Genomic DNA, 26097 nt, shown 5'->3' with positions numbered 1-26097 from the left:
TGGCAAATTTCCAGGTATTCTCCCTCTGTTGCAAGTCAGCAGCTCACAAAGGGGCTTTTCAACTTACTTACCATTTGATAAATTCTAGTTAACCAGATAAAGAGCAGGGATGGGACTGGAATGAGGTGAGTGGGTCACGTGCCTCTGGGTACAAAATTTAAAAGGACACACACACACACACAAAAAAAATTAATTCAAAGTGGGATTGAGATTACTGATTTTTGTTTTGGCTCAGGGTCTAGTATGGCTCTATAAGGTACCGTGAGTGAGCTTGCCTTGGTTGAAAATTGTTATATTTTGTTTCCCATGTATTTTTGCATTCATTTTGTTTTTTAAAAATACCACTTCCAACATTTATATATTGTTTGCCAAACTTTTTGGCATACTCTTAAATTTTCCAGCCAACATACATGCTTCACTGTGTCAGCCTATCCTTACCTGGCTAGAGGAAAAAGAAATGGTACTTTCCCTCTAGATTTAGAGTTTATTTTCAGTCTTTCTAGTTGGGTAGAGTAAGTCTAGAAAGTATCACTAAAGCAGTGCTTATCTTCGTGTGTGCTAATGGAGAATAACATTGGTGTCATTACAAAGAGCATTCTTCATTTCCCCACAGGTCACTCAAGGACACTCAGGTTGGGGGGACTTTTGTCAAGAGGGAAGTTTGATGAAGAGAAATGTCTCTGAGAATGTACAGGTAATTCAAAGCACATAATTTAATGTCACCAACAGGGAATGTTAAAGGGATAAACTGTTGATTAAGAGACAGTGTATGTGATTCTAATGCTATAATTTCATCATCGTGTTAGGTTTGTAAGTCTTTGAAACCTATCTAACTATCTGTAGTCTTCTAAAGAGGGGATTTATTCCATCCATTTATTGACATTCTGAAAGTGTACCTGAGCGTGATCTAAAAATGTAAATTCAAGTTCCTGTAGGTTTAGGTTTTTAAATCTCTCAGTTTACTTAGTTGGGTACCGAGCAACAAATGAAAGCATATATATGTTACTTATTTAAAGGATCCTTTCTGTTTCTATTAAGTTCATAGTCATCACATGTGTAGTTGAAATGCACAGGATTCAAATTTTAAAAGCAAAGTAAGTGAATGAGAGAAGAGAAATACAGCATTTCTATTGGCTTAAGGGGGACCTTTACAAAACTGTAACAGTTCAAATAACTCTTTTGCAATTTGCAGGGACTACAACTATGGTAGCATGAATTAATGTTTACATCAAGTTGGCAAACTTTTTGTAAAGAACCAGATAGTACATATTTTCAACTTTTCAGGCTATGTAGTCTCTGTTGCAACTACTGAGTCCTGCCATAGCCATAGGAAAGCAGCCACAGGCAACAGCAAACAAATGGGCATGTTCCAATAAAACTTTATTTACAAGAATAGGCACTGGGCTGGGTTTGGTCTACAGACCAGAGTTTGCCTACCCCTGTGTTAGAACCTTCTACATACTTTATTGAAAACTCTAAACTAGGTTATCTACAACAGTGGGCCATAGAGGAGTCATGTCATTTATTGAGCTGAGTGTCCAAGCCATTATCTAGACATGAATGAACCTTCATAAGACTTTGGAACAGTGAGTGTGTCTGTACCTAATCTTATCTCTTAGCATTCTGTATCCAGCAAGATTATTTAATGTCAGATGTTCATATTAGGTAGATATGCTATCTCTGTTTTGCCATATTTTGCCCTCTTAAAAACTCTTAAAATGTCCTGAAAATTTGATACTTTACTGAAGACCATGAAGCTTAAAGACATTTCTACATGAAGACAGTTTGTTTTATTGGCTGTAATAAATGCTTCTTAATGGGTCAGTGAATCAGCTAAAACCATAGAATCGAGGTGGCCTAATGTGGAAAGTTGGCTAACTAGATATTTGTTTTTCACTTGTAGTAAGCCATCTTCCCAATTTAAGGAGAATTTATGATCGCTGTAGGGACATGCCAATTTGGTGCCGAAATGACACACTTTTAAAATCAGGCTTCATGTTTGGGAAAGCTCTTATGAAAGAGATAGCACTTTGCTTTATTCACTTAACAGTCTTTGCTGTTGATTCCAATTATTTCCAGTCAGATATTATAAATGAAGAGTGGGTAAATTATGTAATAATCAATGCAAACTATCTTTTTCTTTGCAAGTTTTATCATATGGAGACAGGTTTCATAAAACAGGATGAAGTACTAGAACGCTGATGGCTTGCTTTTCTAAAGATTATTGTAGGAATGATGCATATTTGAATTTAAATTACTAGGGCTCTGAAGTATTATCATGGCCATGCCTTTGGAAGGCCTATAGGTAACCCTAACCATTACATCTTGGGTAAGGACAGGAAAAATAGTGCTTTCCCTGAAGAATTTGAGGAAAAGTGATTGTGTCAGTCACATGACTGAAATCACATGGAATGGCCAAGATTTCAAAGAACTTTTAAGTCAGAATAAACCTCAGAGATTATTTTCTCAACCCTTTAATTAGAGAAGAAGCTGATTCCCAGAGAATAGGAGATTTTACTAAAGGTTACACACAGTATATTGCCAGATTCACCATTAGTATTCTGGTCTCTTTTATCCCTGGGCTCTGCTTTCGGTGTCATCCACCATCAGACATGGTCACATATGATTGCAAGTTGAAACCGTGCAGTTGTATGAAAACAAAAGTCCCAGGGTCAGAATTCAGATACCTCCAGTGAGTGTTTGCAATGTTTCATGCATAGCTAGTTTCATGAGATTAGAAAGTTGGTATTCCCACTTATAACTTCCTTACTTAGTTTTAATTTCTTTAACTCAGTAGGCTAGATAGGTTAAAATGTCTAGGACCAAAATCTCAGGTGAGTTGGAATTCCTGGAAACCATCTTGATTTACAGTTGAATGGGTGAGTAGATGTTTGGCAGGTGGCCTGTTAATGTTAAAACACTCAATTGAAGTAGATGGTGTTATATTTTCATATTTTGGTTCCTCTTTTTGGTGTCACCTCATATGGACATGCTTTTCTCTCCACACCTTTTTCATGGCTAGAATTAGTGTGAGGCACCTCAGACACACAAGTCAAGAAGAGTTGGACTTGCCAGAATTCCCAAAGGAAGTGCCTCTTTGGATTTTGTAGCTTGGGAGTCTCTCACCCACCCCATTCTTGGCCCTTCCTTTGGCCGTTGATCTCTTCTCTGACAGTGTATGGAGAGAATAACAGGCAGTTTCTGTCTGCAAGGCAGTTTTAGCTCCAGAGAAGAGACATGTGGCAATAATGTCATATAGTATTGATAATATTTTAGTCAGAATGTCTTGCAACTAAAATATTCAAATTGTGAGAATTAAGTAGATTAGATATAATGTATAGTTCAGATAACATTCTCCTGGTTATGTAACATAGATTAGCAAATAACCAATGGTTTCCTCAGAAGGCTCTCACCATGGGAGGAGTTTCCTGATCTTTTTTTTTTTTTTAAGAGTTTTTTTATTTATTTAACAGGCAGAGATCACAAGTAGGGGAGAGAGGCGGGGAGGGGTGGGGGGGGAAGCAGAGAGCCTGATGTGGGGCTCGATCCCAGGACCCTGAGATCATGACCTGAGCCAAAGGCAGAGGCTCAACCCACTGAGCCACCCAGGCACCCTGAGTCTCCTGATCTTAACATATTGAGTCACAGAGTTTTAGCCAGGCTTTCTGAGATGTTCTGTATTCCCTATTTTTATTCAGGTGCCTCATCAATTTCATATTCTTATTTCCTTTTCTGAGTTTTATTCTTCTTCCTGTTTAATATACTGTGTACACTGAAGAGAAAGGGTAGAAGGAAAGAAACATTTATTGAGCTTTCTGCTGGGGAAGCCCCTTGTTAGATTCTGTCCATCTGATAATCTCATGTATTTACTTATTGTATTCCTAAAATGTCACAATATATTTATTTTTTTTCCTGTGAAAAGATTTCTTAAGAGTCCTAGAGTTCATGACTCACTATAATAAAGGCTTTATTTCTCCCTCTTGCACAGATTTCAATAACAAACATATTTTTATAGTTATATATGTATAGGTATAAAACTTACATATCACTGAGCAAATCTGGCATTGATTTAATCTAGCTTTAGCTCAAGAATAATGGGACTCTCTCTTTTCATCCTTAGGAGTTAAGCACAGGTTTCTTACTTAATTCAAAGAGGTAGACATAGGTAGGTAGATAGAGATAGGTAAATAGTCCATTGTTGAGGTAAATAAAGTGAAAACCACTTAAGCACAGCATCTGTGTTGCAGCCACAGTTATTCATCTTGGCTGGAAATGATTGAGCTGAATTGACTCAAAGCAAGAATGGTCTGCATATGGTGAATCTTGTTCCCTTGTCAGCTAATAGGCCACATTACAATGAGTTTACCCTTGTACATATTTACCTGGCAAGAGAAATGGTTGAATGTTTTCTCATGTATATATCAGAACAACCCAGTAATGAATGAATGAGTACACACACACACACACACACACACACACACACACACATTTCCTTCCCACTGAAGGCCAGAGAGGCCAAGGATATAGTCAGTAAGTAGTGAAACAGATTCAAACTCAACCCTATTTGACTCCAAAGATCAGTCTTAAATCCATTCATGAGCTAAATACCATTATTATGTCTTTGTTTTTGGTGCTCCTTGAATGAAAAAAAAATTAGTAAAATACATACCACATAAAATGTACCATTTTAGCCATTGTTAAGTGTGCACTTCAGTGCCATTAAGTACGTTAACATTGTTAGGCTGCTATCGTCATCATCCATCCATAAAAGTCCTTACATCTTGCAAAACTGAAACTCTACCCATTAAACAATAACTCCTTACCTTCCCTTCCTCCAGCCCCTGGCAATGACCACCCTACTCTCTGTCTCTGGTTTCAAATACTCTCGTATATATAAATACATAAATATAAATGGAATATATAAATATATATATAAATGTATATACAAATGTCATATAAATAGAATCATAACAGTATTTGTCTTCTTGAAACTGGTTTATTTCACTTAGTATAATATCTTCAAGGGTCATCCATCTTACAGCATATGTCAGAATTTCCTTCCTTTTTGAAATTTAGTATTCATAGTTGTGTATACCACATTTTGTTTTCCATTCATCCATCAGTGGACGCTTAGGTTGCTTTCAGCTTTTCACCTTATTTATTTATTTATGTGACTTTTTGTTAGAACCTCCATAGGTTCTTTGCTGTGCATACTTTTAAATTAACATTCTAAATAACAGATCCTTAATCCTAACAGAGAGTGAAATTATGAGTTGATCCTAAGACAGCTGTGGAATTATTTTGTGTGTTACAAGTAACTGGTGGAGAGTTTTTGAGAGTCATTTTTAATATCTTAGGAAAAGAAAATAAAGAGCATGGATTCATTTGCTCTGTGTGAAGGAAAGCAGCACATGCTTCCATTTTACCACAAAAACAAAAATGGTTATGTCTCCCTAGAGCAACATTTCAAAGACTTTTGGAGATTTGGGTCATGAAACATGTAAATTCTTACCTTCTCTCCACTCCTTCTGGTAAGCCAGTATAAGTAAACATATTATATAGGTAGCCTTAAGGACAACTCACTGGGGAAGAATCAAGTAAATTCCAGAAGAAAAAAAAATTTTAAAGACTTTTATTTTACTTATCTGACAGGGCTAGATCCCAAGACCCTGGGTTCATGACCTGAGCCACAGGCAGATGTTTAACCTACTGAGCCACCCAGTCACGCCTGGAAGAACATTTTATTTTTTTTATTTTTTTTTTTTAAGATTTTATTTATTTATTTGTCATAGAGAGAGAAGCGAGAGTGAGCACAGGCAGACAGAGTGGCAGGCAGAGGCAGAGGGAGAAGCAGGCTCCCCGCCAAGCAAGGAGCCCGATGTGGGACTCGATCCCAGGACGCTGGGATCATGACCTGAGCCGAAGGCAGCTGCTTAACCAACTGAGCCACCCAGGCGTCCCTGGAAGAACATTTTAAATCAAAACATATGCAACAAATATTTTCTGATAATCACTTTGATATGAAGTCATTGAAGTTATTGAAGCCATTTTTTTCTTTCTTCTTTTTCTTTTTTAAGATTTTATTTATTTATTTGACAGAGATCACAAGTAGGCAGAGAGGCAGGCAGAGAGAGAGAGAGGAGGAAGCAGGCTCCCTGCCGAGCAGAGAGCCTGATGCAGGGCTCAATCCCAGGACCCCAGAATCATGACCTGAGCCAAAGGTTGAGGCTTTAACCCACTGAGCCACCCAGGTGCCCCGAAGCCATATTTTCCTTAAATAAAATTACTTTTTTATTTATACAGTTGTGTGTATAACATGCCTGTTGAGTGTACATCTTCTTAGCTTAGAATTTTGAGTCTTGGGTTTATACCACAGGCTCAGCTTAAAGGGTCAGAACCCAAATTATTACAGTTTTATACTCAGAATGAGTAGAGTGCTGATAAAAAATAATTTTTATTAAATGCCCTTAAATCTGCATAATAGTGACATATTTTAAAATTGACATTTAAAAAAAGATTATTTTTTGGTTGAAGATAATTCTAGAATGTCAATGTTAAATTTTATAACATTTTGCTTTATTAATTCATATTATTCTAAAAGGTATTTGGAATACATTTAATACTCTTTCCATGAGTTTATCTAATATTCAGAATTAACTTGACTGCTATGAAAGAATTGTTTTACTTATGAGCATTTCATATTTTAGCTTAAGAAAGTAGTTATGAAAAAAAGAAGCCAAATGATGATTATTTTATTTTTTCATTGGAAATATTCAGTGAGGAATCATTATTTTATTCTTTATTTTGGTTTTAAACACATGTAAAATACTTTGATCTACACACCTTGAAATTTATGAATTACATGAACACTGATTATCTTACATTTTTATTTTCCTTATTTTCTGTGCATTTTCAGTAGTTTAACTATCTCTTAAGAAGACATGTTTTAAAAATGACTTTCTTAAATTTGTTAAAATTGTCAAAGCACTCCATTTCCTTATTAACCCTGTAGTACCATGTTATATTATTTCTTTAATTTTTTAACATTACACTTTTAAATCAAATTTATAATTTTTTTCTAATATCATTTTAAGACTATTTTTAATTTAGTTTCCTACCAAATTACCAAAGTAACCGGTCAATTTAGTTGAAGTAGTTCATTTCCTTGAGTGGAAGATATCATTGACAATTACTATTTAGTGTTGTTACCTCTAAAATGATGAAATGATAGACTGAGACTCATTTTTCCACTTATTAATAGTTATTAATTAACAAATAATTAATGATTTCCACTATTTTATTTTCTAGGCACAGACTAGAAAATAAATTTTTATTTGCAATTTCTAAAGTATGTAAGAGTATATTAGTTTTTGGAATATGTTTCTCATTTCCAAGGATCTATTAATGTAATAGAAGAGATGAGTCAGGTAATAGAAAATCATTCAAACAAAACAAAGCAATCATAGTAACTATAGGAGTGAATCAAAGTGTCTTATAGAAACTTAGGATTTGGGGCGCCTGGGTGGCTCAGTGGGTTAAAGCCTCTGCCTTCAGCTCAGGTCATGATCCCGGGGTCCTGGGATCGAGCCCCGCATCGGGCCCTCTGCTCAGCGGGGAGCCTGCTTCCCCCCTCTCTCTCTGCCTGCCTCTCTGCCTACTTGTGATCTCTCTCTCTCTCTCTCTCTCTCTCTGTTAAATAAATAAATAAAATCTTTTAAAAAAAAAAAAAAGAAACTTAGGATTTGGTGCATTTTGCATCCTAAAAGACTCTGGGTACATAAAGTCTGAGAATATAAATGTATCCTGAGTTTAGTCCTAGAAAGTTATGTGTTCTAATAATGTGTACTCTAAGTAGGTCAATAGCTGAGAGACTGTGATTTCCATTGGTCTCTATGCCAGAATCCTGTGGCCCATCTCAGTTCAATTATATAGGCACAGCTTCTGAATTTTTAAAAAGTTGCTGATGGCAGTTGTCCTTCATTTGTTACTCTACTGTTCTCTCAGTGGCTCTGGCATCCCTTGCGCTTCATACTCTACATCTGCCCTATGGAGTTTAGGGCAGCTAAAACTAAATTTCACTATTAAAATTCAACAAATTGATAAAATGTGAAGAAATTGACTGGGATAATTTCCCAAATATTACATTAGAAATTAATAGTAGTTTTCAGGTAAAGAATTAGTAATAAATAGTAAGGCCTTTGCTTGCATGTGGAGGAGAACTGGCTTGTTGGACTGAACTTGAGCGTGAAGTTAAGGATGGAGGTGCAAAAAAGATGAGGGATTACACAAGATATGTTTCCTTGGAAAAGTAATCATTCATAAATGCTTGCTTCTGGGGGTATTTGGAAGCCAGAACCCTTGGAATGAATTAAAGGAAAAGACCATTATAACCTGCATAAAATCACAAAAGTAAGAAAAGTTAACTGGTAATATTCATGTTCTATAATTTTTTAAAAATTTATTTGTGAGAGAGAGAGCATGCATAGGGGGTGGGGAGGGCCAGAGCGAGAGAGAGGAGCTCAAGCTGACTCCACGCTGAACATGGAGCCCTACAGGGGGCTCGATCTTACTACCCTGAGATCATGACCTGAGCCAAAGCCAAGAGTCCGACATTCAACTTACTGAGCTACCCAGGCCCCAGTGTTCCTCTTATATTTAAATCCATGTAAGGGGTAGAACTAATTAAAAACATACACTAATTATTCTAGAAAAAAAAATGGAATTTACTTATGGTTTCTTTGACCCAAGTTGGTATATTCTTTCTTTTAAAAATTTGAACTCAGGCCACTAAATTTATTATTGTGCCAAAATTAGAAATAATTAGATTATTCTCTTATTTTGAATTCTCCCCCAGGGAGCAAGGTTTTACCAGAAAATGGATTTGTGGTTGGTAAAGGTATTTTTATTATTCAGTTTGTTTGATCCATATTAAATTGCTACCACAAGATACGTATTTTGTTTTGTTTTGTTTTGTTTTCCAAGGAAACTGTCCTATGGAATGTATGTTTGTTTGAATCAACATTTAAAACATATGTCAACTGCCTTAGAAGAAAAACTAGCTTGTGAGATTTGAACACAGTACTGATACAGAAGCTGAGGAAAATGTTTGCATTTACTTCACATAGTATCAGGCTGCTCTGTGTTCCTGACTTCTGCTTCCTTCTTTCCCTTTGCCTTTCACACATTTTGTATAGCTAAACTAACCTTCAAATCTCATGAAAGGAAGAAAGAAAGAAAGGAAGAAAGGAAGAAAGAAAGAAAGAAAGAAAGAAAAAACAAGAAAGAAAAGAGAAGAAAAGAAAAAAATTATGTGCACTAAGTTTTTTTTTCCTTTGTCACAGGGATTACATTTGCCTAAATAATGCTTCATTCAGAATATTATCTGCCTTTCAACATACGCAGTAATACCCAGTTTTACTGAAAGTTGTACAATAGGTTTCTAGCATCACATTCAGCATCATTAGGATCAAAATTCCCAGACAGGGCTTGTCCGATGATGCTGCCCACAGGATCAGTCCTTCTAGTTCCTGTGACAAAACATGCATATATATTAAATCACCCATCATCCATAAGCATTTCGTATTGGTTTTCTAATCTACAAAATATTGACTTACCAGCAGAACAGAATAGAGTAAAATATAAATTTTTTTAAATTGTGGATTGACAATAAGGGGAAATTCAGCAAAGAAAAGAATAGAATCGATGCTATCAAGGAAAAATTTATTTAGGCATCTGGACTTGAGCCAGACTTTAAAGAATTGGAAGAACATAGCTAAAAAGAGAGGAAGGAAATATTTCAGCAAATTCTAGTGTATCGGTTGCCACAGACCAAGTGGAATTCCATTAACTGTTAGCCTGATTATCACCTCTCTCATATTACTGGGCCTTTCTTTTCCTTTTTCATTGCCCCTGGCAGCTGAATTCCCAGAAGAGATCTCATATCTGCTTGACGTATAAACGTGAGCTCTGGTCTAGTGAGGATTAAAGTCTCGCTGAGATCCTGACTGAGCAGCATTTCTCCCAGTTTATTTGACATAGCATTCTGTCACGGTATCGCGTGACTCCTTCCCCACTGCCTGTGTGTGGTAAATCCTCTTCACACTGCAAGGTCAGCTGGGTATTAGATGCAGATTCCTGTCAAAGGTGCTGACAGCTCCATCTTTCTGAGGGAAAGGGAGTTCTGGGTCCTGAAATTCTGTTGCAGTCCTGGCCCAAGAGTCAAAAAGGTTTTCATCTTGAAGGATGTGATGATTATTATAGACTATATCTTTAAATCTCTTCCTAGACATGCATCTTGTATTGTTCCTTCTTAAAGTTTTTGGAAATGCTAGGAGAGAGAAGAAGCTGAAATTGAAATGGGCAGGTGTGGCAGGAGGAAAACAAGTCCAGAAAGTCATGCAAAATTACATATATTTTCTAAGTATCCAGAAGTTGTGTTATTCATTTTTCTTTAGCCCATGAAAGGAGATTTGTTTTAAGAATACCAACTACTGGGGCACCTGGGTGTCTCAGTGGGTTAAAGCCTCTGCCTTTGGCTCAGGTCATGATCCCAGGGTCCTGGGATCGAGCCCCGCATCGGGCTCTCTGCTCAGCGGAGAACCTGCTTCCCCTTCTCTCTCTGCCTCCCTCTGCCTACTTGTGATCTCTCTCTCTCTCTCTGTCAAATAAATAAATAAATCTTTAAAAAAGAAAGTCACTAAAATGTCCCAGCAACAACCAAATAAGGAAAGGAGGACAGGGCCTACTTCAAAAAGGACTGGCCAAGGAGGGGAGAAAGGAGATTCTCCCATGACTCAGGTTGCTCTTAGTAATACCACCTTTACTACCAAAGCCAGGGTAAGGTGTGAGAAAAAGAAAATGCTATCTGAAGAATAAGTGAATGGGCTAAGGAGACTGAGTAGGGAGACAGAAAAATAATAGAAGAAAAAAAAATACACACAAGAAGAAAATGAGTTAACTATTACCATTGGGTCTCAGGCAAGGCTAGCTTAATGGACAAGATGCCTGTGCATAGTTCAGACTGATCCCAAGCTGGATTTAATATTCTTCTGTCATAGACTTGAAATTTTTAACAATTCTTGGGTAAGGGGGTCTGTATTTTCTTTTTGCACTGTGCAGCCCAATTTATTTAGCCAGTCCTGATCTGTGGGAGAAAACCCACATCTGGTCTCACAAGAGGGATTAGATACAGTCTGGAAGAAAACTTCTAAATGAGACACTAGCCACTCTGACCACATACTAGAATCATCTGGGGGGGCTTTTTAAAATCCTAGTGCCCAAATCATGTTCCAGACCTATTAACTAGAGGTTAAGGACATAGAGAGTGGGGTGGGACAAGGTACCAGCATTTGTAAAAGTGCCCCAGGGAGTACAGTGAGCAACCAAGAGTAACAACCACTACAGGGGAGGAATGAGCCCACCCAAACATGCAGCCAGAGAAGACAGGCACAGTAAAGCTCAAGTGGAGTATGAAAAGTCGCCTATGTATTATTATTGTTGAGTTATCATTCCTTGGGTTTCTGTTTGACCTAGAAATTGTTGGTGTTAGAAGAGGGTGACAGAGGGACATGAATAATTAGATGATTTTCTTGGATGGGAGATTTATCATAAGAGATCTACTCTGACTTAGCAGAAGGAAATACAGTCTCGTATCCCACCACCAGTGTTGTAGGAAGAACCGAGTACAGGACATTTAAATTTTAGTGGAGAGAGCAGAACCCACAGTTTTCCAGTATTTGGCTATAGCTGAGATATGTTGGTAATACCCAGTTATCATACTCCAACTCATAGGGAAACACAGATTCCCAGTGAATTTCCCCTAGTCTGACTACAAATTAGTTGATGGTAATGGTGAAATTAGACATGGCTATTTCTCCCCTTAAATGAATGGACCTGTATACTGACCTATAGATTTATAAATTCTGAATGATGTAAGTTTTAATGCTCTTCATTGATAGGGTGGTAAAGGAAGCAGTCCGTTTCTAGTCAAATTAAGAGTCTATAGGGTTACAGATTCTCAACATTCCAGGGAATGTGGAACAACTACAAAACAGGAAGTGGGGGTCACCTGGGTGGCTCAGTGGGTTAAGCCTCTGCCTTCTGCTCAGGTTATGATCTCAGGGTCCTGGGGTCCAGCCCAGCATCTGGCTCTCTGCTCAGTGGGGAGCCTGCTTCCCCCTCTCTCTCTGCCTGCCTCTCTGCCTACTTGTGATCTCTGTCTGTCAAATAAATAAACAAAATCTTAAAAAAAAACAAAACAAAACAGGAAGTGGGAGGTAGTGTTCTAAAAAACTCTAAGTTATCAAGGAAGTAGATGCTTCTGTTTGGAGAGGAAAAGTACTTTCATCAGAGAATTTCAGCAGCTGTACCAGTACCAATATGAACTAATCCCATAGACACTTCACTTAGTTTCTTGGGAAAGATAGTCATTGGGACACGTCTTGGGGAACTGAGTTCAGTTACAGCTCTTAACAGTGTGGCTAGGAATTTTGGGATTGGACAGTCTTGGCCTTGGTATCTTCTCAAACCTGGTAAAATATTAAACTAAAATAAGTCAGTCTTTTACTTCAGATATACTAGTGGTGCTTAAACTCAATTGCTAGGAGTATTATCAAGTTGCCTCAATCGCTTTTCAGCCCTGAACTACTTTGCATCAGTCTAATGACTTAAAAAAAATTCTGAGTAGAAATGCATTGAGACTTCTATTTCCTCCAAATATGGTGAACTAGCACGGACCTGCATTTTTCCTTGTATAATCGCTGTTGTGGACATGGTACCAAAGGCTTAAGGAGGCTGATGGGGTTGTTGAACTGTGATAAAAAATAAGAAACACTAAGGGTGAGAAACACAAGTGGATGGGTAGAATCCAAGAGTGGGATAACATCCAAGAGTGCGATATAGAAAAATATTGCATATATGAATATGAATGAGGAAGAGGTTTTATTTTATTTGCTTAAAAGATTTTATTTATTTCTTTGACAGAGAGAGACACAGCAAGAGAGGGTACACAAGCAGGGGGAGTGGGAGAGGGAGAGGGAGGCTTCCTGCCCAGCAGGGAACCTGATGTGGGGACTTGATCCCAGGGCCCCGGCAACATGACCTGAGCCAAAGGCAGACGCTTAACGACTGAGCCACCCATGTGCCCCAGAGGAAGAGGTTTTTAAGTATGATCTGGTCTTCCTATCACTGCCTTTTGTGGGCCAGTGCCACAATATTTGTTTCCTACAGCAGAAAATAAAAACAAAACAAAACAAAAAATCTAGCACTGGGCTAACCAGGACTGGTGAGGTAACATCAGAATTATTCTCAGATGTCCCAGTTGACGATGGGAGTAAGTAACAACATAACACAAGGGATAGTGATTTACCCATGGAAAAAGAATTGTCAGTGGTCTTTGCCCTGAGTAGCACTGCCATTTCTATCCTTCAAACCTGGAGGCTGGGACTTGCAACTTGATCTCTGTACATGGATTCAAATTACTAGGCTAAGGAGCCAGTTTCCCCAGGAAAATATGAAATCAGAGAGAAAACATTAAAGGCTGTTTTCACAGAGCAACCATTAGTGAAAAAACACAATAAAACAGACCATTTTGGGGGCACCTGGGTGGCTCAGTTGGTTAAGTGTCTTCATTTGTCTCAGGTCATGAACTCAGGGTCCTGGGATTGAGGTCTGAATTGGGCTCCCTGCTCAGCGGGGTGTCTGGTTCTCCCTTTCCCTCTGCCTGCTGCTCTCTCTCCTTGTACTCTCTCTCTCTGTCAAAGAAATAAACAAAATGTTTTAAAAAATGTACCATTTTAACAGGTGAAAGTAGATTTATAGGAAAAGGCAGAATAAATATAGGGGATGATAACAGACACATTAAGCAAGAAAAATAAGACATTAGAAATCGTCACTGGAAATACTGAGTCTGAAAAATAATTGATGAAATAGTTGATGAAAAAAAAACAACTCAAGAAATAAGTTGAATTGCAGAATGGACACAACTCAGGAAGAAATATTTCAACTAAGAGAAAAGGCAAAGTAACTCTCCCATAACACAGACAGTACATCATGACCAGGGTGGAATTTATTCCAAGAACATGGGTATTTGATATTAAGAAGTATAGTAGTAACATTCATTATATGCCTAAAGATAAGTCCCCTATGATAAATCTCCTAAGATGAGGAAAAAGCATCTCATAATTTAACATCTGTTCTTGATTTTCAGATGATTAGTAGTTACTATTTACCTAACATGACAAAAATATTTATTGTGACTTAAAATCCAACAACTTGGGAGGAAAAAATTGCATATTCCTTCTATAATAAAAAAAAGTAGATCGGGGATCCTGGATTGTGGCTCAGTGGGTTACAGCCTCTGCCTTCAGCTTAGTTCATGATCTTAGGGTCCTGGGATTGAGCCCCCACATCAGTCTCTCTGCTCAGCAGGGAGCCTACTTCCCCCTCCCTGCCTGCCTCTCTACCTACTTATGATCTCTGTCATATAAAAAAATAAAATCTTTTTAAAAAAAGTATAAAAATGATCACTATTACCATTACTACTATTACTATTTGAAGTATTAGTGACCACAGCTAGCCAAGTTAATTAGAACAGAATTGTGGGTTAAGATAAACAAAATTAATATATAAATCAATAATCTTCACATGTAAAAGCATTTTGCTACACAACATGTTGAGGAGTATATCCCCTTTAAAACAGCAAAGTAAAATAAAATTATTTATTATTATTATATTTATTATTATTTATTATCATTTTATTTATTTATTAAATAATAATTACTTATTTTTTATTTTTAAAGATTTATTTGTTTTAGAGAGAGAGAAAGCATGCACATGGTGCAAAGGGGCAGAAAGAGAGGGAGAGAGAATCTCAAGCGGACTTCTTGCTGAGTGTGGAGCCCAACTTGGAGCTCAGTCTCGTGATTCTGAGATCAGATCTGAACTGAAACCAAGAGTTGGATGCTTAACCAACTGGGCCACCCAGGCACCCCATAAAATACCTTTAAATACTCTTAAGTAGCAGTAAGCTAGACATGAAAAATTAAAGTGTTTCTGAAGAAACCAAAAACCTAAAGGAGACTTGAGAAAATGAAAATGCTTTCAATATTTTTTTAAAGATTTTATTTATTTATTTGACAGATCACAAGTAGGCAGAGAGGCAGGCAGAGACAGAGAGAGGAGAAAGCAGGCTCCCCGCTGAGCAGAGATCCCGATGAGGGGCTCGATCCCAGGACCCTGAGATCATGACCTGAGCCAAAGGCAGAGGCTTAACCCACTGAGCCACCCAGGTGCCCCAGCTTTCAATATTTTGAGATATGTAGGATTTAACACCAAAAAGACATCAGTTATCCATAAATTTATTTATAAATGTAATATCAACCTGATAAATACCAACAGAATTCTCTCATTCCTCACCCACCCCATTTGGCATGATTGAAGCTAAAGGGACACTGGGTAGGGGAGAAAACAGTGTCCAATTGATAGGCCATGGGAGAGTAGTGTCATCAAGGTCATGGACAGGGAATGCCCTGAGAGGAAGTTGGAGCAGCATAGGGAGTTGGTATCAGTGGGGCAGTCCTGAAGACACAGTGAAAGGGATTTTAGGAAATAAGGAATTTGGGCCAGAAAAAAGTCAAATAGGGACCAGTATTAGGATTTGATGAATGGTGTACGGTAGAGAGATTTCTGATGATAGAAGACTCTTAACGGATATAATCTTCTCCTGGAGATGTGTAATAGCCTTCTAAAGTTGAGGGTTATTCTAGATACAGTATGATTGTCAAGAAGAAGGTGGAGAAGGAGGAAATGCCCATCACTTACCTAAGCACGTATGACAGCCTTACCTGCATCAATGTAGAGTACTATGTGCTCAAGGGCAATCACTTTAAAAAATGCCCTGAGTGGGCTCTGGTCACAGAGCTGCTGAGCTCTCAGCAATTGTACTGATGAGAACAGGGAAGGTATGATGGGGAAACATTGTCATGAGGTAAAATAATACCTCATGAGGTAAAAGTCTGGTTTTGCTTTGGCAGTGTTCAAGTTTACTGATCTCTGTACTCCTGTAAAACAGCAATGATTAAGAAATCCCCCTACCTTTTTGCATTCTGGGAAACAGCTTGATGCAAAGAACCACCCTTCTCTGTATGATGTAAGTTTTGCAGTGTTCCCCTCAATTACCCTTGATAAGTCTAGATACAGCAATTCTAAATCCCCATTCTTTGTCTCATGAAGGATTAACTGCCCTATTTGTTCTCACTGATGGACCTGAACAAAATGCCCAGGCATGTGACTTCACTAAAATTTAGTTGGACTCTTCTCCTTCCCTCCGATCTCTGGCTTGCTCCTGAGGTTCTCCAAGGCAGTGGAACATAAAACAGCTCTTCTTTTATGGCCCCTCCCAAGAATGAGGACCAAAGAGAAAGCTTACGGAACACATAAAAACATTCCTTGCTCAACTGTCTGATCATGCCACCTGTTCATTCCCCCACACCTGGTTGTTTGTGGTCTTGTTTATTCCTGCCTAAAAATGTCCTTTCTGTCTGACCTTTAAGACACTTAGGGATCAGATGGCCAGTGCATTCTCTAATTGCAGTAGTCTCCCCACCCCCATAACATTTTCCTTCCTCATGTCTGGACTTCAATGTGTTTTTTTGACACTTTGTAACTCTTGTTTTCTTTTGCTGTCTGACATCTGTGGTGTTGCTTGTTCACCCAAAGTGATATCTGAAGAGTGGCTAAAGCCAGAAGAGGGCTGCAGATACACACTGGAGACCTCTCTTCATGGAGGTGGGAGGTGACAACCGACAGCTTGAAGTAATGAATTCAAAGAATTTTCAAAAGCGTTCGGAAAGAGAGAATAGACTTGGGGTTAGAACCTTCAGGCATATTAGATATTTGAGGAAAATCAAGAAATCCTAGTACTGGTGACATTCAGACAACACAAGCGTTGGCACACCAACTCCTTCTTCATAGTGGAAAATACATGTACAACTTGACTCCCCCAAAACTTACCTACTAGTTGCCCACTGTTGACTAGAAGCCCTACCAATAACATGAACAGTTGGTTAACACAGATTTTGTATGTTAGAGGTATTCTCTACTGTATTCTTACAGTAAAGTAAGGTAGAGAAAATAAATGTTATTGAAGTTATAAGGAAGAGAAAACACATTTACATACTGTACTCTTTTAATAAAAAAAATCTGTGTGAAAGTAGACCTTTGGAGTTCAAACTCATGTTTTTCAAGGGTCAACTACAGAGGGAAAGCAATAAAGTAAGAAATCTTTCCTCTTCCTGCTCTTCCTCCTCCTCCCCTACCTCCCCCTTTCTTTTCTTTATTCTTTTTTAAGTGATTAACTCCATGAATAATTAGACAATATAAAGGAATCCTTGAGCAGCAGTTTATGATACAGTGGAAGGAGTATTGAAAATGAAGATATTTGGAATCTTCTCCTACTTTAACAATAGTTACCATTTTGACACTAAAAGTAATTTTATGTATTTGACTGTTAGATAAAGGGAGTAGAATTGATATTGTGAACAGAAGCATCTAAAATGAAGTAAAACATGTCAAGAGGCCATATATTAGAGCCGGGGGGCCCTGGGCAGGTGAGGCTTATGCTCAATCGTACTTGGATAGAACATGAACTTTTTAGACTGCCAACCACAAACAGCATATTTCCTGTTGGAATTCTAAGAATGAGATTTATTTTGCCATACTCCAGCCTAGCAGTTAGCATAGTAACCTGGCCTATCTAGATCAGTGTTAATTATTTTTACCTATGTCCATCATAATTTTTTCAAAACAACTTATACAAGCATTTGGTTTTGCCTTTATAAACTCTCTCTCCTCCCTCCTTGGAGCACATTTCATTTTCCTTCTGAATCTCTGACTCACCAATTCAAATTCCTAAAGACCCCAAATAAACTTTAGGTTTGCTTTATTGCCTGAGTTCTTTCTTCTTCAAGGTATTAATCTGTCTAAAAATCTAAAAATCCAACTTCTGTTTTGTCTGCAGCAGGATTCACTGGCTTTCATGAAAAATGAAAAGGCTGCTGTCAGAGCTTTCAAAGATGCAATACAGAATGTTATTGAAGTCAAGTCCTTAAAGCTTTGGAAGAAAATTATTCTAAGGACACGTAATGTAATGATTATGATTATGATACAAGTAAGTGATGGTGTAAAGTAATTATCTGAAGTGGGCCAACATGAAAAGAAGCCAAAATATTGACAAACCAATAAATCATTTAAAAGAAAAAAAAAAAAAAACAGCCAAGATGGAACTTGGGCCCAAATGAGTGCCCATTTCAAATTTTCCATCACTGCCTTCTGAAAAAGACTTTATAGTTCCCCCTGAACTCTAGAAGACACCAGCTGACCCCAACATAAAAACATTAAGTGAACAACAACAACAAAGAGAGAGAGAGAGAGAAAGTCTGAAAGCCCTGTTAGCAGTAGGAGTGATGGGGAAGAAAGATATGAAGAAGAAAAGTTTTACCATCTTCCCTGTCCGAGGATAGTGATTTGACAGTGGTGACGGCTTCTTCATTGGGAAAATTATTGTTCATATTGAAAGAGGGAAAGTGGTTGCCATTCTTCAGTTAAGGAACAGAGAAGCCCCTAAAAGCATTACCGTAAAAAGACATTCTTGAAGCCTATGGAGCTAGAGGAAATGGCAAAAACTGTTCAAGGATTGAAGACAGGAAGTCTGAATCCATGCTTTCCTGTTCTTTCTCAGGATCCAAGAGCTCTGGAAAGAAATTATGGGGAAAAACTGGCTCTGAATAGCAAAATGGCAGTTTATCCTCAAAATAAACTTGAGATCAAGAATCTGTCTCTTTAGGGGCACCTGGGTAGCTCAGTGGGTTAAAGCCTCTGCCTTCAACTCGGGTCATGATCCCAGGGTCCTGGGATAGAGCCCCATATAGGGCTCTCTGCCCAGCAGGGAGCCTGCTTCCTCCTCTTTCTCTGCCTGCCTCTCTGCCTACTTGTGATCTCTGTCTGTCAAATAAATAAAATCTAAAAAAAAAAAAACTGTCTCTTTAAAAATAAACAATTGCAGGGATGCCTGGGTGGCTCAGTTGGTTGGACGACTGCCTTCGGCTCAGGTCATGATCCCGGAATCCTGAGATCGAGTCCCACATCAGGCTCCCAGCTCCATGGGGAGTCTGCTTCTCCCTCTGACCTTCTCCTAGCTCATGCTCTCTCTCACTGTCTCTCTCTCAAATAAATAAATAAAATCTTTAAAAAAAAATAAATAAACAATTGCAGCTACTCCCTCATGGTTTATGGGAAGCAAGCAAGAGTCGCTGTTCTTTCGAATAACAAATTAAAATTGTTGTTTTAGGGGAAGAATGTACATTTGATGAGTGATTAGTGAATTCTCTGTGAACATTTCCATTTAAAATTTTTTTCTTTTTTTTACTACCTATTATTTATTTTTTATTTTTTATTAACATATAATGTATTATTAGCCCCAGGGGTACAGGTCTGTGAATCATCAGCCTTACACATTTCACAGCACTCACCATAGCACATACCCTCCCCAGTGTCCATAACCCAGCCACCCTCTCCCTACGCCCCTTCCCACAGCAACCCTCAGTTTGTTTTGTGAGATTGAGTCTCTTATGGTTTGTCTCCCTCCTGAACCCATCTTGCTTCATTTTTTCCTTCCCTACCCCCCAGCACCCGCCCCCCCACATTGCCTCTCAAGTTCTTCCCATAAGGAAGATTATTGCAAATGGCAAGATTTCATTTCTTTTGATCTAGTCTATTATTTAAACATGTATTTGACTCAGCCTATTTGGAGTCGTCCTGGAAATAAGTTTGTTTTTGTCTCTGTTTTTCTTTTTGAAGTGTGTTCAAGTTACATTTATGTAAGCCTTTCACAAACCAAGTATATATTTGAACTTATTTTCAGTAATGTGCTCCAGAATGTTTGCTCTATGAAATGATTTTGGATTTATAATTGTCTCCTATTTTTTATTTGTGCTTATCATTTCACTGGTTCAACTCTAGTGTTTTTGCCTTGAAAATAAATGTCAAGATAAATTTAAAGTATTAATAGAAAATTATTTAGAGGAAATTATAGCAATTGAAAACAGATCATCTTTGGGGCCCCTGGGTAGTTCATTAGGTTAAGCATCTACCTTCAACTTAGGTCATGATCCCAGGGTCCTGGGATGGAGCCTCTCACTGGGCTCCCTGCTCAGCGGGGAGTCCGCCTCTCTCTCTCTCTCCTCCCTTTGCCTCTCCCCACTGCTTGTTCTCTCTCTGTCTCTCTCAAATAAAATATTTAAAAAAAAATAGAAAATAGATTACCTTTTTAAAGTTATGCCTGTTAGCCAAACTAAGATAAACTTTTATTATGGAAAAAAAAACACTTTTATTATGGGTACACAGGTAATAAATTATACCAATAAAAATTATTTTTAAATGTAGTTTAAAAAATAAAATAAATAAAATAAAATAAATCCCTCAAGAAATCTCAAATGTTGGCACCAGGCATTTAGCACCGATGCCTCTGTGAAAAGATTTATGTTTGCAAACCATCTGTCGGTGAGTAACTACTTTCTCCTGGGGTGATTGGGTTAGTTTATGAAAAACTTGTAGAACATTACTTTTTCCTTTTATGCAAACTCCCATAAAGAAAGTTAACTACAGGTAATTTGACAAATGAAATGTTAAATATCCTTTTATCACCATAGGAAGAAATGTTTTTATCACCACAGGTAGTAAAAGACAGCCATTGCCAGAAAACATATAACTTTTGCATCTAATCAGTCAGAGCACCCATTTTAAAGTGCATTTAAATGAAAATGGAAACATATTCATCAAAGCAGCACAATGCCAATTTTCAGGAGAATTTTACAAAAGCAGTGCTTTCATCAGATTATCAAAGGCAAATGAGAATTGCCATTTTGGACTTATAAAGGAGAACAGAGAAGGGAAATTGACTTAAATGACTAGCATCATTAAAATTAAGTAGGATGTGAAAATATTTACACAGAAGAAGTGCTACAAGTATGTTAGCTATTTCAAATGTCTTCAGTTTGCATTGGCCCAATTTTCAGTGCTAAATCCTGACATTTTGACTTAGATTTGCAATTTTTTATACCCATCTTGTACAAAAACACTCAGCATACAGTCAACTCTTGATTCGTGTTTATCGAGTGTTAACAATCATCCAGGAAGCGTATTAAGACTTTTATTACTTAATCTTCGACTCCATAAGATGGCCACCATATTAAGAGGAAGAAATTGGGGCACTGAAGGTGCAACTCGCTTACCCAACCTCCAACAAGTACTAAGTCACAGATTTGGGATTCACACTGTGAGCTCAACCCCAAGCCTGTGCTCTTCAACTGCCCTGCCTCACAGTCATAAATCTGGAAATTTCAGGAAAGACCATTACAGAAATTAACCTCACTTGTCCCTTTTCCTTCAGCTACATATTCAATATGAAGTTGTGGCAGAATTCAAAAGAGAGGACTGGAGGAAGGATAGGGATATCAGCCCTCCCTCACAATTTTCTTGCTTTCTCAATCCTCATTCTACCTTCCACCAGTGGTCAGAGACAGAAAATAAGCAGACAAAGATTGGGAAGGCTGACTTTCAGCCTTCTTTTTGCTTTCTTTTTTCCTTGTTCTCTCCCTTGTACTTCTCCTTGGACAGCTTTGCATCAGTAGGGAGATTTGTTAACAGGAAGGTGTGACATTTATTATTTAAATTTCCCCTTGAAAGCTGGCTCAGGCAAGTGCCATTCTACTCTATATTTTTGACCTATAAAATCTGCTTTTTGGGAGTGTTAAAAAGATAAGCATTGTTGGGGTGCCTGGGTGGCTCAGTGGGTTAAAGCCTCTGTCTTCAGCCCAGGTCATGATCCCAGTGTCCTGGGATGGAGCCCCGCACGGGGCTCTCTGCTCTGCAGGGAACCTGCTTCCTCCTGTCTCTCTGCCTGTCTCTCTGCCTACTTGTGATCTCTGTCAAATAAACAAATAAAATCTTAAAAAAAAAAAATAAGCATTGTTAAAAATCCCATAGCCGGTTCCTTAAGTCAAAATTTCCACTCATGCATTAACCTGCTAAGTAGTGGCTCTAGTAAGCTTACACTGTATTTAAAGCAGCATTCAAAACATACCACAGCTTCTCCTGGTTCAAGGAGAAACCAATTTAATTTCATGTTAATTTAGCAGAAAGACTTTGCACACTCACTAGTCATATGACCAAACAGATTGCTTAACTGTCGGAGGCTTTCTTAACCTTTCCTGTCAATAAATTATGACTAAGATCCTTTCTTTTCTGAGAAGAAATTATGCACGTAAATGAGTTTTAAAGTTGAAATATTCTTTGTCAGAATAGATATGTTTGATTATGAGAAACGTTTCTCTTTTTTTCAAAAGATTTTCTTTACTTATTTGACAGAGACACAATGAACACATGCAGGGGGAGTGGAAGAGGAAGATGCAGGCTTATTGCTGAGCAGGGAGCCTGATGCGGGCTCAGTTCCAGGACCCTGGGATCACGACTCGAGCAGAAGGCAGAAGTTTAACGACTGAGCTACCCAGGTGCCCCTGGAAACATAGTTTCTTCACATGCTATGTTAATGAAAGCCAGAGAAAAGCTCAACACACTTCTGGTTATCTGAATTCATCTTTACTCATTTATGGATTTATATATATTTTTGTTCTGTAAATCTCAAATGTCTACTACTGTTGCTGATACTAGAGTTAGAGTAGTTAACAAGGTAGATCATAGATCCAGCTTCTATAGGGTTTGCATTTGGATGGACATGTTATTTCTGGAGGATATTTTTTTCCTATTAAAAATTCAGTAGGAAGCAATTTATCATTGACTCGCCCAACTCTATGTATAATTATAGCTGTCCATTCAGAAGAATTTGTGAATTACTATCAAATGTTAGAGGGTCTGTGTAAAAATAAATAAATAACCTGTGTTGACCTGTGAGAATGTCTTCAGGTCAGGGTACCTCAGGGGGCAATCAGTTACATAATTAGGTTCATATGCATTTCACGATCACTGGATCCTGTACCAGGTTAAGTACGTATGTAACACTATTGAGTGTGTTGCTGTGCTTTCAGTGATTACTTTTAGTTGATACTTCACATAAGTACAACCTAATTCATTATCACATAAATTCCATCTTGTATTTATAAGAGAACAATCACATAGAACTTTATCAAGGCTATTATACTCCTTTAAAACCTGGAAACTTGGAAAGATTTGATTACTTATTCTTAAGCAAAAGTACTTCAAAAAGAGGAAAGAATCATAATTATCCAAAGTTTGCAAACTGTTTTCCCCAGATTTACATGATTTTTTTTTTTTACCTTTAGGTTGAAGTTAGTGTTTTTGCATAAGTACTACGTACTAAATTGGGAATTCAAAAGTTCTTGAAAATTATAAGTTTAAAAATTAATCCATATTACTAAAATGTAGCCATTTTCAACATCTGTGGAATATCAAGCTAGTTGAATATGTTCATCTGTGTCTGTATACAAGTGGGCAGGTAAATGGATGGATGGAAAGAGGAGCAGAAGCTATTTTGTAGAAATTGAATTACACTACAATTAATTAAAATATTTAACTTAACTATACTTGAACTTACCAAAAAATGAAATGGGAATGAAGCTAGCAGCGCTGAACTTTAAATGTGTTTCATAAACACAAATTTATTCATTCTTTAAAAACTCCTTATAATTAAGGGTGAAGAGTTAAAAAATACTGAGATCAGTATAATTTTAAGTTTCATTCTTAGATAGTATCAATTTAATCCTGCCATTAAAGATGAAAGTAATACATCTGTACTCACCTCTTTCCTCTTAGATTTTGTAGCTATTTCTATTTTGTAAATGTATTTAAAATCTGCATTTACTTCGTAACCATAATGTCTGTACTTGTTTTATTTTTGTATTTTGGATTTAATGGATTCACTGCCCTTCCCCAGTCACATTCATAATATTTGAGGGACTTTTAAAACACCATCTCCAGGTTGGCTGAATTTCATTGTCAAAGGAATTTTTTTTTTTTATGCCTTTTCAGTTAAGACTCACAGGTGAGGGGCACCTGGGTGGCTCAGTGGGTTAAGCCGCTGCCTTCGGCTCAGGTCATGATCTCAGGGTCCTGGGATCGAGCCCCGCGTCGGGCTCTCTGCTCAGCGGGGAGCCTGCTTCCTCCTCTCTCTCTGCCTGCCTCTCTGCCTGCTTGTGATCTCTCTCTGTCAAATAAATAAATAAAATCTTTTAAAAAAAAAAAAAAGACTCACAGGTGATACAGTGTTGAGAATTCTGCTTGCTCTTAAAATTTTATAATTATCTATTTGTGGCTTTTTTTTTTATTTGTAAGAGGATACTGACACTCATTACTGTGTTAGACTGAGTGTACAGAAGATGTACACTTTGAAATTCCTGACCTGGGAAACTTTAAAGTTGAACAGTCGACCATATACTATACTAAATACAGTAAAAGTTATGTCCCGGATGTTGTATGGATTTTCAAAAAAGGAAGAAGTGTTTGGACAGAAGCACAGAGATAAGAAACAGTCATGCAGAAGTACCATCAGAATTTCGACAGTGTTGGGAGTACATGGTAAGACCCAGAAGGATGGCTGAAAGTCAGGGGCAAGGAGGCGTAGACCAGCCCCTAAAGGCCCCGAAACCCCAACTTTCTTCATAGGCAGGTGTATCACAAAACTGTGTCCTTCAATTCCTGCCCCGCTCCTACCCCACCCTAAGTTGTATGCTGTCGAAATTCAACTGCCTTTTGGCACGGAGTATTAACTTTTGTCCTTTTTTCACGGCATTTTTAAGTTGGCTCTATCACAGAGTTGACTTTTTCAGGAATGGCTCTGATAACGCACATATTCCCTGAAAAAAAAAATTGACACACATTTGACAATGTCTGCCAGTTGCTTTTGCATCTGGAGAACAACTTGGCTACAAATAATATCACAGTTTCACACCTTCTTTCTTTCAATATCTACTCTACTATTTTCCAGCAATAGATTTTGCTTTATGGAATGGTGAAGACAGCTTAATGTTAAGCCCTTACAAGTGACTTGCTTCTTCTCTTAGGATACCTGAAGAACTTTGTCTGTTGATCCTTTAAGATTTATCTGTGTGTGTGTGTGTGTGTGTGTGTGTGTGCATGTGCACTCGTGCATACATTTAGGGGTTATGAATTTCTGTAAGTTGTCATCTCTCATTTTTTTTCCTGAAAATAAAAATGTGTACCCTTTCATTTGTGGTTTCAGTTCTTTCTGTACTCTGGGAATATTTTGCTGGATTATATCTTGGATAATTGTCTGGTTTATTTGTTAACCTCTTTATTGTTAAGTATCATCATCTGGATTTTTTAAAAATTCATTGTCTTCTAATTAATTATATATTTCTCTCTTCCCTTTACACTTCTGTTAAATCAATATTCCAGTTTTTTTTTCATTTTGAAACCTTTCTGGTTCTAATTTGTTTTCTTACCCTGTTTTGACCTTGTTTAGAATCTTTATTTTCCCCTCATCTTTAAATTCCCCACTTTTATATCTTTGCGTTGACTTGTCATCTTGTCCCAGAGCTCTTGTTTTGTTGAATCTAGTTGCTTAAATTCTGTAGCATGAGGACTTCTCATGTAATTATTCTTCTATTCCTTGGGTTGTGTTTAATTTCAAATTGGGGGTGGTTGCATTATTTTGTCCTGTTTTTGTTTTACTCAGTGTGTTTATACAGTGACTGTGCCTTTTTTCTGCCCCTATCACTCTTGTTTCATTTGGGATTTATATTCTTACCTCATCATATTTTACTATAGGTGGGAATTTACTCAGACATGCTTTGTCTTTGTCTTGCTGTGGTAGTGGAAATATTCACTCACCCTGGCCCTGGAAGAAGATGTCCACTCCCCAGACCCTAGAGCCTTTGAATATGTTAATTTAAATGTCAAAAGAGCCTTCAGGAAGGGAGCAAGTTAAGGATTTTGAAGATAAGATCCAGATTATTTCTGGATTACCTGTATGGCGCTGGTATAATTGAAACAATCCTTAGAAGAGGGGGGTAGGAGAGTGATCAACAAGAGAAGCAGTGGAAGCAG

At 37.7% G+C, this 26097-nt stretch overlaps 1 long non-coding RNA gene across 1 annotated transcript; it reads left to right on the top strand.

Annotated features, from left to right (window-relative positions):
• Window positions 1–402: 402 nt before the first annotated feature.
• LOC125100291 (uncharacterized) lies at window positions 403–18432 on the top strand. The gene is made up of 2 exons (XR_007127493.1): window positions 403–694; window positions 18017–18432. It is a non-coding gene; the product is annotated as an uncharacterized LOC125100291 (long non-coding RNA).
• The last annotated feature ends 7665 nt before the right edge of the window (window positions 18433–26097 follow it).

This window comes from Lutra lutra, chromosome 5 (assembly GCF_902655055.1).
Source record: "Lutra lutra chromosome 5, mLutLut1.2, whole genome shotgun sequence".
NCBI lineage: Eukaryota > Metazoa > Chordata > Mammalia > Carnivora > Mustelidae > Lutra > Lutra lutra.
This window is presented reverse-complemented; position numbering and strand designations above follow the sequence as displayed.